Source organism: Lontra canadensis, unplaced genomic scaffold, assembly GCF_010015895.1.
Source record: "Lontra canadensis isolate GAN:19392208 unplaced genomic scaffold, GSC_riverotter_1.0 scaffold16, whole genome shotgun sequence".
Taxonomy (NCBI): domain Eukaryota; kingdom Metazoa; phylum Chordata; class Mammalia; order Carnivora; family Mustelidae; genus Lontra; species Lontra canadensis.
In genome coordinates this window covers 22,999,904-23,018,905 of record NW_022631010.1, presented here as the reverse complement: position 1 = coordinate 23,018,905, position 19,002 = coordinate 22,999,904, and the positions used below count along the sequence as shown (strand labels likewise).

At 38.8% G+C, this 19,002-nt stretch overlaps 1 protein-coding gene across 3 annotated transcripts in view; it reads right to left on the bottom strand.

Annotated features, from left to right (window-relative positions):
* KIZ (kizuna centrosomal protein) overlaps nucleotides 1-19,002 on the bottom strand; it is a 127,510-nt gene that overhangs the window by 86,248 nt on the left and 22,260 nt on the right. The gene's annotated exons all lie outside the window — the stretch shown is intronic.

The window sequence follows — 19,002 nt, the reverse complement described above, 5'->3', positions numbered from 1 at the left end:
AGGAAAATACAACATACTAAGACCTACAAGAAGCAGCATTTAGAGGAAAATTCATAATTGTAAAAGCCTATATTAAAAAAGAAGAAAGAACTCTAAGCAATAGCCTAGCTTTTCATGTTAAGAAATAAAACAAAGAAGGGGCACCTAGGTGGCTCAAGCAGTTGAGCATCCAACTCTTGATTTTGGCTCAAAGGTGGTGGGATTGAGTGCCATGTTGGGTTCTGTACTCAGCACGGTCTGCTTGATATTCTCTCTTCCCCACTCCCTCTGCTTCCTCCCATGCTCATGTGTATGCGTGAGTGTGCACGCACTCTCTCTCTAATAGATAAAATATTTCAAAAAAAAGAAATTAAAAAAAGAAGAGCCAATTAAATCCAAAGCAAGCAGAAGGAAGGAAATAATAAAGATCAGCAGAGAAGTAAACAAATTAGACACGAGAAAAGCAATAGTGATAATCAACAAAACCAAAAGTTGATTCTTTGAAAAGATCAAAAGATTGACATACCTCTAGCTAGACTAAGAAAAAAAAAAAGAATTTAGTTATCAAAATCAGAAATTAAAGTGAGTACTTTGTTACCAACTTTATAGATATAAAGAGGATTTTAAGGGACTACTATGCATGATGATATGCCAACAAATTAGACAACTAGATGAGTTGGACAAATTCTTTTTTTTTTTTTTTTAAGATTTTGTCTATTTATTTGACAGAGATCACAAGCAGCCAGAGGGGGGGCGGGAAGCAGGCTCCCTGCTGAGCAGAGAGCCTGATGCAGGGCTTGATCCCACAACCCTGAGATCATGACCTGAGCCAAAGGCAGAGGCTTAACCCACAGAGCCACCCAGACCCCCTGGACAAATTCTTAGAAAGACAAACACTACTAAAACTGACTCAAGAAGAAAGAAAAAATCAGAATAGACATGTAGCAAGAAATTGAACTAGCAGTTAAAAAAAAATTTCTCACAAAGAAAAGTCCAGGACCAGAAGGCTTCTGGTTAATCCTACCAGAGGTTTAAAGAGTTAACACCAGTCCTTCACAAACTCTTCTAAAAACAGGCAAGGAAGAAATACTCCTCAACTCATTCTATGAGGCCAGTCCCTAACACCAAAACAAGACAAAGATGTCTCAAAAAAGGAAAACTACAAACCAATATTTCTTATGAATACAGATATTAAAATTCTTACTTTTTTAAAGATTTTATTTATTTATTAGACAGTGATCACAAGTAGGCAGAAAGGTAGGCAGAGACAGAGAGTGGAAGAAGCAGGCTCCCCACTGAGCAGAGAGCCCAGATGCAGGGCTTAATCCCAGGACCCTGAGATCATGACCTGAGCTGAAGGCAGAGGCTTTAACCCACTGAGCCACCCAGGTGCCCCTAGATGTTAAAATTCTCAACAAAATACTAGCGAACTGAATTCAGCAACACATAAAGGAATTATACACCATGACTGTGTAGGATTTACGCCAGGAATAAAAGTTTGTTCAACATATGAAAATCAAGTAATATAACACGCTATCTTATTGAAGGGAAAAAAACCCAAAAGGTTATCTCCATAGACAAAGAAAAAGCATTTGACAAAATCCAATACATGTTCATGACAAAAAGCACTATACAAACTAGGAATAAAAGGGAACTCCCTCAACATGATAAAGTGCATCTATGGGAAACACATAGTTAACATCATAGTTAATGGTGAAAGACTAAAAGGTTTCTCCCTAAGATCAGGATTAACACAAGCATGTCTGTGTTCACCATTTCTATTAAACAAGATATACAGACTCTAGGCAGAACAGTACTGGCAAGAAAAAGAAATGGAAGGCATCTAGATTTCAAAGGAAGAAGTAAAACTCTCTCTATTGGCTGATAACACAATCTCATATAAAGAAAAACCTAAAGAATCACAAGAAACAATTAGAGGTACAAAGTTCAGCAAAGTTGCAGGATACAAGATCAATATACAAATAGAAATGTATTTCTATATATTAGCAATTAACTATTTGAAACTGAAATCAGAAAACAATTCTATACACAATAGCATTAAAAAAAAGTACACATTTATTTATTTGTTTTTAAAGATTTTATTTAGTTGACAGAGAGAGACACAGCAAGAGAGGGAACATAAACAGGGGGAGTGGGAGAGGGAGAAGCAGGCCTCCCATTGAGAAGGGAGTCCGATGTGGGGCTTGAACCCAGGATCCTGAGATCATGACCTTGTGTCGAAGGCAGATGCTTAATGATTGAACCACCCAGGTACCCCAGAATAAATTTAAAAATAAGTGCAAGACTTGTACACTGAAAACTATAGAACACTGATGAAAGAAATTAAAGAAGGCTTAAGTAAATGGAAAGACATTCTGTGTCCAAGGAACATAAGAGTTACGTAGTTAAGATGACCAATCTTACTCCCAAATTGATCTATATATTCAATGCAATCTTTATCAAAATCCCAACTGGCAGTTTTACAGAAATTGCCCAGCTAACACTAAAATTCATATGGAAATACAAGGAGCCCAGAATAAGCAAAACAATTTTCCAAAAAAAGAGCAAACCTGGAGATGTAATATTTCCCACTTTCAAATCTTACTACAAAACTAGGTAATTGTAGACTCTACTGGCATACAGATATATAGATAGATAGATAGATAGATCAATGGAACAGAATTCAGAGCCCAGATATATCCATACCTCTACAGTCTACTGACTTTCTTAAAGACATTTTTAAAGAGTAGTTTTAAAAGTTCAAGGCTAGAAGGGGCTGGAATTGATTATTTCCCTTTCTTCACATAGAAGGCTAGATAGACTAGCCTTCTGAGGTTGGTATTTCCCTTGCCTCAGGTCACTTAGGCTCTGGTCAGTTTCTCCTGAGGGCAGATCTTGTTAAGAACAGAACTCTCTCACATATTTAAAAATGATTACTTTTCCCCTGCCTGTCCCTGAATTACAGGGGGATTTTTCTCTGATATTCACTGTGCAGACCTGTTAATGCTTCCTGGAGTTAAAACACAGAAGTGGGGAAAGAAGGACTATGACTTGATCTCCCTGGAATTTTCATCTCACGCTTGTCTATGCTGAGCCTCTGGCAATTTGTCAATTACAGTTCATTTCTCCAACCTGGCCCTGGCTATTGTAGTGGTTTCGGCTCTGCTCTAATAAACTGTGATTCTCTGTATTCCCTGTTGGTCTCTCCAAATTTAGAGGCAGTGGATTGCTCTGTAACCTCACTTCTCTGAGAGATCTAAGAAGAGTTGCTGATTTTGTGGTTTGTTCAGCTTTTTACTTGTTAGGGTGGTGTGGTGACTTCCAAATTTCTTATACGTTGGACCAGAAACAAGACTACATTGTAATTTCAGCATCTGAATATTATCCTATTCTATAAACATACTATAATTTATTTAACCAGTCTTGTTTTGATGGACCTTGGTTTGTTTCCCACCATCTACCATTCTAAACCAAGCTACAGTGATTATCATTGAGCGTATGTATGCCTCTAGGCAAACATGGGAGTACATTAACAAGACAGCTTTCTGGAATTGAAATTATTGGGTCAAGGCTGACTTACAGGATATTGCCATTTCACCATCCAAAGAGGCCATCATGCCATTATTAGGAATGTTTCACATGGGTTGGTTAAATAGCAAAATTATAGTAATCAACATCCTGATTCAGTGGTATAAATATTTGTGTCTTCTATTCCTTTTGTAATTGAGAAGCTGATATAAGAAGAAAGACAAATTTTAAAACAGATGAAAATCACCTATTACCATTGTCTTAATCTAACAACTACTATCATTTTTCATGTGCTCAAAAAATGTTTTCAAATACATGGCTTCAAGTGATGGGCTACTGTGAAGAACTTTAGCTGGACATATGCTGAGGCCACTTAGTGAAACTTGAGGCAAATCAATGATCAGACTTGTGAATTGGGGAGGCCTTTGATTTTTCACTTTCAAGACCCACTTAGGGAGTGTTAATGAACCCATATTTGAGTGATTATTAACCCAACACAGGGAGTACACACCTCCCTCTTCGTTGGTCTGCTAAGGCCAAAATGTAAAGCAAAGGAGTGGGCAAGTCTTAGAGATAAGAAAGCCACCTAGGGAGGGCCAAAGGAAGTGCCCCTGACTAACCCTTTCAACCAGTAATTCTCTAAGTCCTCTGACCTACTAAAAGGCCAAAGACTCCAAGTCCATTCTCACCGAACAAAGAACCCCAAGAGCCAAGAAACGGAGAGAAACTACAATTATCTAAATAGTAACCCACACAATCAACAAAAGCAGCATGTAATCATGATTTAACTTATAGTAAATGCTTCTAGAACCACAGTAAGTGAAAATCAGCAACAACAACAATTCAAGATAGTACTGTTAACAAAGGGTACTTCTGGGGCGCCTGGGTGGCTCAGTGGGTTACTCAGTGGGTTAAGCCTCTGCCTTCAGCTCAGGTCATGATCTCAGGGTCCTGGGATCGAGCCCAGCATCGGGCTCTCTGCTCAGCGGGGAGCTTGCTTCCCCCTCTCTCTCTGCCTGCTGCTCTGCCTACTTGTGATCTCTCTCTCTCTGTCAAATAAATAAATAAAATCTTTTAAAAAACAAAACAAAACAAAAAACAAAGGATACTTCCTAAACACAGGAGAAATTATAAATCTCTACAACAGCAAATAGTTATAAAGTGCCAACTTTGCCAAGCATTCCAGACTTTTTGGAAAATGGAACTGGGGGTCCTCAACAAATATACTAATTACTGATATTAATAAGAACATTGCATTTTAGTAGACTATAATAAATCAGGAGTTACGAAAAGGTGGCCCTTAATTATGCATAAAATCAAAATCTGTGGGTTGGTACATCTGTTCACCAGTAGGACCAAAAGAGACAACTTATATTTGAGGATCTCTTGAGACCCAATAGGAAGTTTTTGCAGCTGTATCTCTAGTTGTTGTTTTTGGGTGGAGGAAGGTTAAGTTTCTGATATAATTTCAATGTTGCAGGAATCATAAGAAAAACTCCCCTTATATCTTTTAACTAGATTTATCAATTGTTTATATTTTGCCCATTTATCATTCTCTCTCCCTCTACATATATGTGAATGTTTATACACACACAGACACACATATGCACAATTTTTTCCTGAACCATTTGAGGATAAATTGGAGATACCTGGTCCCTCTCCCCAAAGCAATTCAGTGTGTATTTCCTAACCATAGGGACATCCTCCTTCATGAACAGAAACAGTTCAATGATTAAAATCAGGAAACTTAACATTGATAAAATGCTATTTTCTATCCCACAGTCCACATTCAAATTTTGTCACTTGGCCTAATAATGTCTTTATATAGCTACCTTTTCTCCTAGGTTCAGGATCCAATCTAGAGTCATGTTTCTCGAGTCTCCTTTAATCTGGAACAGCTCTTTAGTCTTTGTCATTCTTGACCTTGACATTTTTTAAGAATACAGGCTGGCTACTTTGCAGACTAGCTCTCAATGTGTGTTTGACTGATGTTTCCTCATGTTCATGTTTGGATTATGCACTTTTGGCAGGAAGATCACAGAACTATGCTTCTAGTTTTTCAGTAACAGGAGTAATACTCTGATAAAGCAAGTTTATTGGGATGGGAGTTAACCCCTAATCTTCCCACTATCAAGCAGAATAATTAGAAATATTCCCTTAAAAACGTGACCTCTTGGGGCACCTGGGTGGCTCAGTTGGTTAAGTGTCTGACTTTTGGTTTTAGCTCAGGTCAGTTTGGAGTCTGCTTATGATTCTCTCTCCCTCTCCTTCTGTCCCTCCCCCTGCTCATGCTCTCACTCTCTCTCAAATAAATAAATAAATCTAAACAAACAAATAAACAAAACTTGACCTTTAAAAAAAAACAAAAAAAAATTTTTAAAAAACAGACTGACAACAACGCAATGTCATTTTAAAACCATAATATTAAATTTTAGAAATTAAAATTATTATACCCAATTCTGGATTTTGTCCTAGAACAGAAAAAGGACAGTGATGGAAAAACTGGTGAAATATGAATGAAGTCCGGAGTTTGGTTAATAGTAATATACCTAAGTAGGTTTTTTAGATTTGACAAATGTGGCACTGTAACATAGGTTGTTGATAACTGTGTGAACTGGGTGAGGGATCCAAGGAAACTGTACTGTCTCCAACATTTCTGCAAATCTAAAATTGTTCTAGAATAAAAAGTTTACTTAAAAAATAACCCCTGGGATGTGGGGTGTTGGGGATACCATTTAAGGGTACAAACATGAAATGAGTAGTAAATAAGTCCTAGAGACCTAATATACAATATAGTGAATATAGACAATATTATAATCATCAAACTTGCTCAGAGACTAGAACTCAATTATCCCAACCACTGAAAGGAAATGGTAATTACGTAATGACAGAAAGGTGCTAATTATCACAACGGCAATCATATTACAATATATAAATGTATCAAATTAACCTGTTATATACCTTAAATGTATAAAATATTATATATCAAATATATTTCAATTAAAAAATAAATAAAACAAAAATAACAATAAAAAAATCCCCAGTATTGATGAAGGTTATATGAAATAGAAATTCCTATATTGTAGGTAGCAAAATAAATAGGCAAAATCCTCTGAGAGCAAACAGGAAAGAATCCAGCATCAAAAGTCCTAAATACCTATATTGCCTTTGATTCTGTAATTTTATAGGTAAACTCCTGAATGAAGTAAGCCTAATAGGAAAAAAAAAAAAAAGCTGTGTGACAAGTTCATTTGCAGCATATTTACAATCATGAAAAGTAAGAAACAAACTGCATAAAATAGGGCACGATTATGAAGTCACAAAAATGAGATAAATGAAGACTATGGTGTAACAAGGAAAATGCTTAGATATGACAAGTGAAAAAAAATCCAAAATTATATATTCAGTATGCTCATACCTACATAAAGATAAATCTAACATAGGAAAAAGAAACTAACCAAAATGTGTTTGTGTCAGATTATGCCAGGAAAATGAATATTGCTCTGCTCAACTGTTCCTTTTTCCAATTTAACAAATTTAACTTGACCTAAACTGTTAAAAATAAGTTTACTGAGCTATAATTCACAGACCATAAAACTCATCCTTTTATTAAAGTATACAATTCAGGGGTTTCCATGTAATCACAGGTGTGTAGCCATCACAATCAATTTTAGAACATTTCATCATTCCCAAAAGAAACCCTGTACCCTTTAGCAATCACTCCCCATTCTCCCTGAGCAGCCCCCAGCCCCGGGCAACCACTTATCTACTGCACCATTTTACATTTCTACCAGCAATTATGCAAACTTTTATAACAAAAAAAATTACAAGAAACCTGTAAAAATTAACCGCTGCTTGCTATTAGGCAACCTTACATTTGAACCGGCTCAGCATTTGCAAAGTAAAATAGCGGCTCCAGGAAAATACAAGCTGTGCTTCTGCATGTTGGCAGCTTTCCCGTTAGCTGAGATCAGGCATTGAGACAGGTGCCTCTTTTCTTTTTTAAAATAGTCTGTCATTTTGTTTGCTTACCAACAGGAAATAGGGTGGTCTTTAATCTTAAAATTCTGACATTGTTATGTGTCTCACAAGCATTTTCTAAGCCAGGGAAGCTGAAGAGAGAATGCCGTGCTTCACATTATTGTTGACACTGGAATAATATTAGGAATTGAAAAGTTTTTGAGATAGACGTTATTGCCAAAAGAAGGGGCGTGTATCAATATTTAAGGATCTGACATAATGATCAAAGTTTCTCTGCCTTCCTATTACTTTCTGTAGCTCAGTGCTTGAGGTAAATCTCTAATTCAGGATTTCAGTTCAGTTCTTCTTTTTCCCCGACACAGCTATACACCTGTAGTTTCTCTAAAAATTTTAGGAGTTGCAGAAAGTGATAGCAAAACAAATGAATATGGCTGAAAATACTCATGAGTGAACAGTAGGTAACATTTAAACCAGGACTTCATCTTTACTGGGGGTAATGGGAGGGGCATATACGGGGAGAGATCAACTTTAGAATTATTGTAATGATGAAAAATAAAGTAAGATTAAAACAGGAAGGCAAACCATAACAGGGTTGTTGGAGGGGAGGTGGGTAGGGGATGGGGTAACTGGGTGATGGGCATTAAGGAGGGCACTTGATGGAATGAACACTGGGTGTCACGTGCAACTGATGAATCACATTAATTCTACCCCTGAAACTAATAATATACTATATGTTAAGTAAGTTTAATTTAAATTAAAAAATTTTAAATGAATTATTATAATGATGACTTAGTTAATAATTACTAAATACAGTACTCAAAGCAGGTAGATCTTAACCATTATTGTACTTAAAAAAATACATTTATGTTATAACTTCACATCTTATAAAATGCTGAGAAAATCTTTTTTTCTTACTATATTATTATTTTTTTCATAGATGAGGCAACTGAGAAGTATCAAGATGAATGCAGAATGAAAATGGAGCTATCAGACCAATTTCCAGCTTTCTCAGAGTACAGTGATACTTTTAATTTCTACATAAGCAAATCTTTAAGTCATACTGAGATTTTTAAAAAAGATTTTATTTATTTGACAGAGAGAAAGAGAGAGATCAAAAGTAGGCAAAGCACTGGGGGCGGGGGAGGGGAGAGAGTAAGCAGGCTCCCTGCTGAGGAGAGTGCCTGATACAGGGCTCCATCCCAGGACCCCGAGACCATGACCTGAGCCGAAGGCAGAAGCTTAACCCACTGAGCCACCCAGGCACTCCACATTGGGATTTCTTTTTAAAGATTATACTTATTCATTTATCAGACAGAGAGGGAGAGAGCGAGCACACAAGCAGGGAGAACAGCAGGTAGAGAGAGAAGCAGGTTCCATGATGAGCAAGGAGCCAGACACGCAACTTGATCCCAGGACCTTGGGATCATGACCTGAGTTAAAGGCAGGCACTTACCTGACTGAGCCACCCGGGCATCCCAGTCACACTGAGATTTTTAAAAATCCCTTAATACATTTTACATACAGGGGCGCTTGGGTGGCTCAGTTGGTTAAGCATCTGCCTTTGGCTCAGGCCATGATTCCAGGGTACTGAGATCAAGTCCCACATTGGGCTCCCTGCTCAGCAGAGGAATCTGCTTCTCCCTGAACCTCTGCCCCTGCTCATGTGCTTTCTCTCTTATTCACTCTCTCAAATAAAATCTTTTTAAAAATGTACAAATAACAATCCTGAAGGAACTATTTTACTTTACTATGTGTTATAAACAGAATTGCGTGTCCCCCTCCCCAAATTCTTATGTTGAAGCCCTAACTCCCAGTGTGACTATTCAAAGATGGGACCTTTAAGGTAAGGGTGATTAAGGTTAAATCAGTTCATAAGGCAGGGCACTAATCCAATAGGATGTGTCCTTGTAAGAGGAGGAGGTACCAGAGATCCTTCTCCACACAAATGCACAAAGTAGAGAGGCTATGTGAGGACACAGTAAAGGAACCCTGTCATCTGCAACCCAAAGAGAGAAAGGCCCTATCAGAAACCAACTCTGCTGGCACCCTGACCCTAGATTTTCAGCTTCCAGAATTGTGAGAAAATAATTTTTTTAAAGATTTTATTTATTTTTTGACAGAGAGAGAGACAATGAGAGAGGGAACACAGGCAGGGAGAGTGGGAGAGAGTGAAGCAGGATCTCCGCCAAGCAGGGAGCCCAATGCAGGGCTCTTTTCCAGGTCCCTGGGATCATGACCTGAGCCGAAGGCAGACACCCAACAACTGAGCCACCCAGGCACCTGAAAATGAATTTCTATTATTTAAGCCCTCAGTCTGTGACATTTTGTTATGGTCACCTGACCTAAGACATCATGCCAATACTTACCACTTCTTTCATTTTGCCACTGTGATAAATTATAGGCACAATCAAATTTTTATAACAGGCCACAAAGAGGCATCTCTAGCCATTAAATCTAGTAGTTGTTGGAACTGTCTTAATTTTAAAAGAGATCCACTAAATTTGGGCTTCAAAGGTATGTTCTGTAAGTAATTTTGTTGGGTAAATCACTACTACAACATCAATTGATTATAAATTGTCATCCCCCAGTGTCTTTATGTCCCATTTCTTTAATTCATAGGTAGCCTCTCCATCCCCTGATCTGGTGTCTACAGCATCCTAGATGAGTGGCAAGAAGTCAGTACAAAATAATGGCTAGCCTGGTGGAGACCAAAGATGGAGATGATGGGGACAATGGTGAGAGCGGTAGCAGGATCAGTGAACATTTGTCAAGCACTTACTGGGTGTCAAGCAGATTTCTATTCATTACCTTTTTTCGTCCTCACAACAATGATTACCATTTCCCTGCTCTTATGGGACTTAGTTAGCAAGGTTGAACAATTTGTTCTTGATCACAGGATTCAGACCTTCACAGGAGGACTCCAATGCCCATCTCTTGTGCTACAATAAGTGAGACTAAATGAAATCAGTGAGATTCAAACTGTGTTCCTGAACCACAGCTTTTTTGAAAAACAAACAAATACAAAAATCTCTAATAATAAATTATAAGTCTACAACTAATTTCCTACTAAATTCAACCAGTACAAAATCAGACGTACTAAAATAGACTCTAAATGGAACCTCGGCCTAAAAAATAAATCGAGTCTATGTACAGTAAATGGGCAAAGTAGGAGAAAAGCAGACAGAAACTTCAACCAAAATTTAGCATTCCTAAATGCTACCAATCGTTGATCTTCAAAAAATAAACACACACACCAGCACCATCCTTTCCCCCATTATCTGCAGCCCTACACAAGTGCCTTGGATAAAACAGTACAAAGCAATGATTTTCAAGACGAGAAGCTTAACAAGTATCTGAGAATATCAAGACAATAGCCCTTCCTTAATATGCCCTGTATTTGCCCATACAGGGTGGCTCAAGATATAACTGTGTTTCTTAGAGGTTCCTGTCCAAAAAGAAATGTGCAGAACTACATTAGAAAGGCAGAGTGCCACCTCCAGTTTCTCATTTTGAGAGATGTGAGTGAGGACAGAGGCAACTCACACACTACAATTAAAAGAGCAATCCCATCCACAGGCAGGGTCTTTCTTCCTAAAACGCTCATCCCTTCCTCAACCTTTCTTTTTTTAATGTATTAGCATTATTAAATGAACTAGAGCTTCTATTTCTTTTTTTAATCAATTTATTTGAGAGCGAGAGCGCATGTGCGTGCAAGCAGCGTGGGAGAGGCAGAGGAAGAGGGAGAGAGAGATTCTCAAGCAGACTCTTTGCTGAGCACAGAGGCCAACTCAGGGCTGAATCCCACGACCCATGAGATCATGATCTGAGCAGAAATCATTAGTCAGATGTTTAACCAGCTGAGTCACCCAAGTGCCCCTAGAGCTTCTATTTCTTGAGGATAGATTACCAAAAGTTGGATGGCTGGCAAAAAGCGTATGTGTACAGCCAACCCCCTGCACAGTCAAAAATCTGTATATAACTTCTGACTCACTCAAAACTTTAACTACTTGTACCGACTAAATTACTAGACTAGACTACTAGACTACTAACACTAAACTAATATTGACTGACTACTGACCAGAAGCCTTTTCTATAACATAAACAGTAGATTAACACATATTTTTGTATGTTACATGTGTTATATGCTGTATTGTTAAAATAACACAAGCCAGAGAAAAGAAAATCATAAGGAAAGTACATTTATAGTACTGTACATAAATTTATTTTTAAAAATCTGCATATAAGTGGACTTGTACAACTCAAAGCCATGTTGTTCAAAGGTCAACTATATATTTAATTGTGATAATTACTGCCAGGTTCCTTTCCAAAAAAGTTGTAGCGCTGATTCATTTTTTTCAGACTACATGAAAAAGACTATTTTTTCTAATAACACAGTATTTCATAGAATATAAGTACATGGGGACGCCTGGGTGGCTCAGTTGGTTGGACAACTGCTTTCGGCTCAGGTCATGATCCCGGAGTCCCGGGATCGAGTCCCGCATCGGGCTCCCAGCTCCATGGGGAGTCTGCTTCTGCTTCTGACCTTCTCCTCGATCATGCTCTCTCTCACTGCCTCTCTCTCAAATAAATAAATAAAATCTTTAAAAAAAAAAAAAAGAATATAAGTATATGAAGTTTGGAAAATCTTTTAAAGAATAAGAAGTCAGTATTTGTTCTCCTGTGGAGATTTCTGTAATCCCTTGTACTATCAAAGGGAGAAAAGAAACAGTGTTTTCCACAAAAATTTATCTTCCTCTTGCTAAGTCAACTTATGTCTCCTTTTCCCTGTTTCCTTTACTTTTTCTTTTCTCTGTCACTCCACAAGATATGTACATATATGTGCACTTTTCTTACTTGTAAAAGCCTTTGACATATAACACACTTGTCACATAATTATACCACAGAGAGAGCAAAGGAAGATAGTTGTGTAGCCAAATGTCTCCACAAAAGGAGAGTTTAAAAAATATGGCTATTTTCATTCTTGACTGTGAGAAAGAGGCTAAGTCCCTCCCAGAGAGGCTTTCTTCCCCCATTGTCCTAAGTGAAACCTTTCTTCCAGTAACTGAGAAGCAAGTTGATATATTTATTAGTTAAGGCTCTGCCACTGACCAGTTAAGCGATCCTTAATTTTGGGGGGCCTCCATCTCCTAACCTGTAAAATGGGTATAAAAATAAGTCTTGGGGTGCCTGGGTGGCTCAGTGGGTTAAAGCCTCTGCCTTCAGCTCAGGTCACGATCTCGGGGTCCTGGGATGGAGCCCGGGCTCTCTGCTCAGCAGGGTGCCTGTTCCCCCCTCCCCTTCTGCCTGCCTCTCTGACTACTTGTGATCTCTCTCTCTCTGTCGAATAAATAAAATTAAAAATCTTTAAAAAAAAATAAAAAAATAAACCTTACTTTGTAAAGTTGTTGTAATGAGTATGTGTATGTCTGTATATTCACATATATTTATAGACATATAATATAAATTCTTAGAACAGCCCCTGAAAGTAAGACCAATGTAAGTGTTAGCTGTTAATCTGAGCCATATTGCCCACTTGGGAGGTATCCTCAAAAGAAAGTAGGATATGGAGAGTTCAAACTTTACCTGTCTTTGAAATCCAGTGGAATGGGGCACACATCTTGCGCAAGGAGAATTGTCTCTCTCCTGTTTCTCACTGTGGACTGGCAGGCTGCTACCACTCACTAGGTAGAGCAGTGGATGGGGTCTAGACTCTAACATGCAGGAGCTCACAGTCTAGTGCCTGAAGAGAAGAGCATTTCTAGCCTCTCCTGAAAAAAGATCTGCATATCTAGTTTTAGGGCCAAGATTTGAAAAAACTATTTGTGTAATTCAGTTTAATTGTTAATTGTTTTACGACTAGAAACACATACAAATAAAAAACTATTCAGATCGAAGAGGTCCAGCTGAAAACCTTTGGACTTGTCATTGCCCTAGGTCAAATAAAGTCACAACTTTGATGATGGCAAGAGCTGAGGGTGGGTCACCATCCCAAACAAGGTACAACAAACCTGGGCAAGCACTCAGTGCCCTACTTTAGAGAGATTCTTGCACTCTTTCTAATTGAGCAGTGGTTCAAGGAGACTGCTGGTGAATGAAGCACTGTGGGCCCCTAAGGATGAGAAATTGGGGCTTATATAGATAAATTAGAGCAATAACCCAACCCTTTTAACCCCTTCCCTGCACTGCTCTTTCCAGTAGCAGATATGACAGGGCCAGACTCGCTTCCGCAGGAACTTCACCATCCTAGTACATGCCCACAGCTCCTCCTGGGCTGGGAGCTCCCCTCACTGAGGTACAGCAGCCAGGAGAGGAGCCAGACACAACATTCAGTCAGTGACAGAGAGGCATTAAGGAATAAATCCCTCTCTTTCCTGCTCCCAGGTGTGAAGACACTGAGGTGTATGCAACACAGTCGTCCAAGCTTCACTGACGGGACCAAGTTCCAGTTGCTCATAGTGATAACCTACTCAGTCACATAGCACTAGCCGTGTGGCTTTCCTCTCTCCTCTATCTGAGGTTCTTGGGACCACCTCCCAAATAATCCACCTACATTCCAATCCTTATCTCAGGATCTGCTTCCAGGAGATTCCAACCTAAGTTATTTCCTCTTTAAATATGGGTACTTCGGGAGAGTCTTATGATGCCTTTCCCCTTGCCATGGAATTTATTTCAATCGTGGTCTCCGTCATGACACTGATCACTTTACCCCTTGGAGATGAGCCCAGGCCCCACAGTGGCTGCCTTGGTCTTATAAAAACTGCTCAGATCCCGGGAGCTGCAGTCTGCCCTCTGGGAGTGGAACCATTCCCACTATGAAACATGGGGGCGCCTTCCCTGTCTGGTGCCTCCCCTGCAGCGGGGCTGCTCCCAACCACAGCTCCACCACCTCTCCTGACATGGCTCCAACATGGCACCAGGTGCACATCTGTCTTCTGACTTGGAAGTTCTTCTTCAGTAGAGCTCCACCAAGCCAACTCAAGCAGATGCTCCTTTTAATGGAAATGAACAGTTCACAGACAGGCACTCCGCTTTCCTTGGCTCACCTGATGCAGCTGGAATATTGAGACCATTTTACTCTCCCAAGGTTAGGTACAGATACAGCATCTAAATGGGTAACTGAAATATTTTGCATGATGTGGTTAGGGTGTTTTCATCTGGATCAGGAATTTCTCCCAATTTTGGAAGAGCATCTCACCCACACCAACCTAGATGATGGGGCAGCAAGATAGCTTATAGCATGGATGCCAAAGCAAAATGGTCTGGTTTTGAGTTTTGGCTCCATCTCACTGTGTAGTCTTAGGCAAGTTAACTAACCTCTCTGAGCCTTCCCATAAAATGAAGACAACAACAGCATCTACTTCCAGGATTGTTGAGAAGATTAAATGAGCTGATGAATATAAAGTGCTTCATCTAGCAGCTGGCACAGAGTAAGTGTGCAATGATCATTACCCATTGTTATTATTAGTATCAGAAGTAGAAGTAACAACCTGTATAACCATTTCTCCATATGACCCTTGCAGGAATGTTTACAATGGTGAAATGGAACTCCCCAATTTGAACTTATGCCCTATGATGAAATTTCCTGGTCCTCCATGTCTCTCCACCCAGGCCACACACAGTATAATCCTGCTGTGAAGTATTCAGTTCACTTCTACTTTTAGTAGAATATGTTTCATAGGACAATAGCTCAAAGAAACTTCACAACCCCAAATTTACACTTGAATTTATATTCATAAATGCCATCTCCCTCTCTCATGGTATAATGTGTTTTTATGTATATTCTTTGGTCACCACTCATAAGAAAAACTGAGCAACTAGAGGGGCACTTGGGTGGCTCAGTGGGTTAAGACTCTGTCTTCAGCTCAGTTCATGATCTCAGGGTCCTGGGATCTAGCCCCACATTGGGCTCTCTGCTCAGCAGGGAGCCTGCTTCCCCCCGCCCCCGCCCCACTCTGCCTGCCTCTCTGCCTATTTGTGATCTCTCTTTGTCAAATAAATTAATAAAATCTTTTTAAAAAAAAAGAAACTGAGCAATAAGAACATGCCTCAAGACCAACAGAATTAGAATTTACCCCCCAAAAAACTAAAAAAATGCAATGTATAATACAGGAAAAGGGTTATTAAATTATAGTAAAATCTGTGAAGATTCAAATGGGGACTTGAAATTTGTCTTTTTGCTGTTAACCAAGAAACAAAAGTTTGCTAAGTAAACTAATACTGGTAACAAGTTTGGGGAATGAGTAGACCAATCACTAATTCTCTTAAGAGAATGCATGACCCTGGGTTGCCTGGGTGGCTTGGTCATTAAGCTTCTGCCTTTGGCTCAGATCATGATCCCAGGGTCCCAGGGTGGAGCCCCACATCAGGCTCCCTGCTCTGCGGGGAGCCTGCTTCTCACTTTCCCACTCCTCCTGCTTGTGTTCTCTCTCTCTCACTGTCTCTCTGTCAAATAAATAAACAAAATCTTAAAAAAAAAAAGAGAGAGAGAGAGAACACATGACCCTGAAGAATAGCCACTGGATGCATCAAGACTTTGGATGTCTTAGTATGAAACTGAGCTAGAGTTTTACCTTGAGAAGATGGACAACCACTACTTCATGACTTTTCTTAGTAGAATATCCAAGTTACTCCAACGGTTGAAAGGTACACAACCATCTAAAAGACATACCTTTTTATAATTCAGAATTATCACCAATTTGATAAATCCTCTCCCCTTCATTAGTGCTTTCCAGTTCAGTGGTAGCCCCAATTTCAGCTCTTAACTCTTCCTGTCTGAACAAACCCTGATTTCTTCAGTTCTACCAACTCCTTCCCCTAGTACCTCCTGCACGGCTGGCATCTTCCCGCACCTGAGCACTGGGGATGACACTGCTCTGTCCACAAGTCCTGCCTTCACCTGCCCACAACACACACAGACAGACACACACACCTACTCCCACATACACATATACACAATTCCAGGAGGAAATCTCAATCCTTAACCTGGTACAAATAATAATTAACTGCCAGTCTCTGAAGATGGACAACTCTGGGAACAGAGACAAACTCATTTGACTGTCTAAAGAAGAGATATTGGATTTCCACTGGGGAAAAAAAAAATGTAACTCATATGATGAAGAATTATTCTTGAAATAGTGTATGAAGGATGACCTAATTAAAGATTTTACTGAAATACATTTAGCTCCATAATGTAACTTTCCAAGTTCATTGTCTACCACTTCCTTACAAGAAATTAGATGTTAGCCAGGCCAAACAACTAACCACTGGGCTTTCCTGTTCCTGCTCCTGCTCATAACATCTCCGAACCTTAGAATGTCTACCATATTCCCACTGACTGACATCCTTCCCATCCGTCCAATCACCACCTCCTCCACCAAGCCTTGGGCTACTCATGTCAGTGGAAGCATACCTTTATTTCTTCATGAAGCACATTGCCTACCTCATGTCACTGGCCTTTATCACATACTACCCTGCACCGTAGAAAGGACATCTCCTTGAAGGGAAACACTGTGGAATTCATAGGGGGATCTACTGTGGCTCCTCACACAAATCTCTTGCTCAAAACCTGTTTATGACTTTAACCAGTGACAATATACTGTGTGCTTCCAGCCCATCCCCAAAGACTGACAACTCTGGGAACAGAGACGAATTCATTTGACCATCTAAAGAAGAGATGTGTGGATTTCCACTGGGTGGGGGGTGGGAAGTAGCTCATATGATAAGGAACTGTTCTGGAATTAGTATAAAAGAAGGATTAACACATCATTTTACTGAAATGTATTTACCTTTTAATTGATGGAACATCAATAGTAAATTGAAAAAGGCAAGATATAAATTTCTCAAAATGTTATCTAATTGATTCTTACGTACAGTCAACAATCAAAGCTTTTAAGGAGATGACACTTTTCAGTATAAAGGGAACTACTTCTCTTCTAATTATTATATGTAACATCTTTAAGGGGTTGTCAGGTGCATGTTTCTTGTCCTAATTTTAAATATAACTTAAAAGGAGACTACATAACTATATGTAAGGTAAGGAATCAGTAGTGCAAATAGAAAAAAAAAAGTCTCCCATTTTACTTAAGTACCATTGACACTGCTGTACTAAGAATGCGTTTATCAGGAATGGCCTAGAAAGAACAAACCAGTTTATAGATTAAAAACACATCAATTATTTCATGACCCAATGTCAAACAGAAAAACTGCCTGAATGATTTAGAAGTCTATCACATCATACCACATTTGGTGCACATCTAATGGCACAGAAAACATTTATCATTAAAGGCCTTTTTATATAGGTCAAGGTTGCTGGGATTTGGTGTTTTGTATCTTACGGTTTAAAGAATGCTCTAAATTCTAGGTTTTTTAACTTTTTAATCTTTGGGAAGGAAAACTAAAACTTCCTATAAACTCAAGATTAATGCCTGCTAATGCATGGAAAAAAGGAAAACTAAAACCTTCCTCCTACTATAAAAACAAAATAGTGTGGCCTCTGTTTCTTTTCTGATAAGAGTCTTAAATACCAAACAGTTAACTGCATAATAACATTTACTGGCAGCCAGGCAGCCTGCTTAGCAGATATATAAAGCAGGTAAAAGGAGAAAAAGTTAATTTCTTGGCTGAATGATTCCATCGGTAGCTATAGGGCAAACCTGAAAGTCTTTTAGTAAAGTAGCAGTTGGTTCTTCTATCAATCTGTAGCACACATACTCTTCCAAGGAAAGCATTAAATATGAAAATCATATCCCGTTATCATCTGTTTCCAGCTTTCAGCCCAGTAAGCTTTTCTTAATGAATGCTGCAGCCTAAGGAACAAGCACGCTGTTGGCTTCTCTGAATAATGGAGTGATGCTACCATTTTTGCTTATTACAATATCGACCGGCTGAGGGGGTTTCACACATAGTCACAAGTGACTACTCTTGCCAGCATGCTCCAAGTTATTACAAGATGTTTTTAGACATTTCATCTAAAAGAGCTTTACTGCTTTTAGTGAAGAAAACATCTATGGTCTTGAACAGAATCATTTATATGGAGATAGGGTGCAGGATTAGAAGCCTGCATTACGGCAGATACATAGCAGAATTTATTTAAGTATTCCTTGCCAGTCTTTTTTGTCTGTTGCTTAGATATGCAATCTTTTCTTTCCACTTCCTCTGTGAAAAGGTTAAAATGTACAAAATTATATATACAAAGAAGGGAAGCAAAAGGCAGCATTTTGTTTACTTTTACTTAAAATATTTCTGGAACTAAGAAAAAAAAAGCGGCTAAAAAGCATTCTTAAGACAAACATAATTTCATCTGCTAACAACTCTAAGGTTTTCTTGGGAATCTGTCTCTTTTAAAGCAGCCTTTCAGCACATTTAATTGAATTAGACATTAAGGCAATACTCTATAAGGAAAAGTCTTTAAATAATACTTAAGGGTTAATCAAAAAGATCTTTGTAATAAGATGATTTTATTTTAAACACTACTGTAAAAGAGAAATTCTGCAGAAATCCTCTGTCAACAGAGGT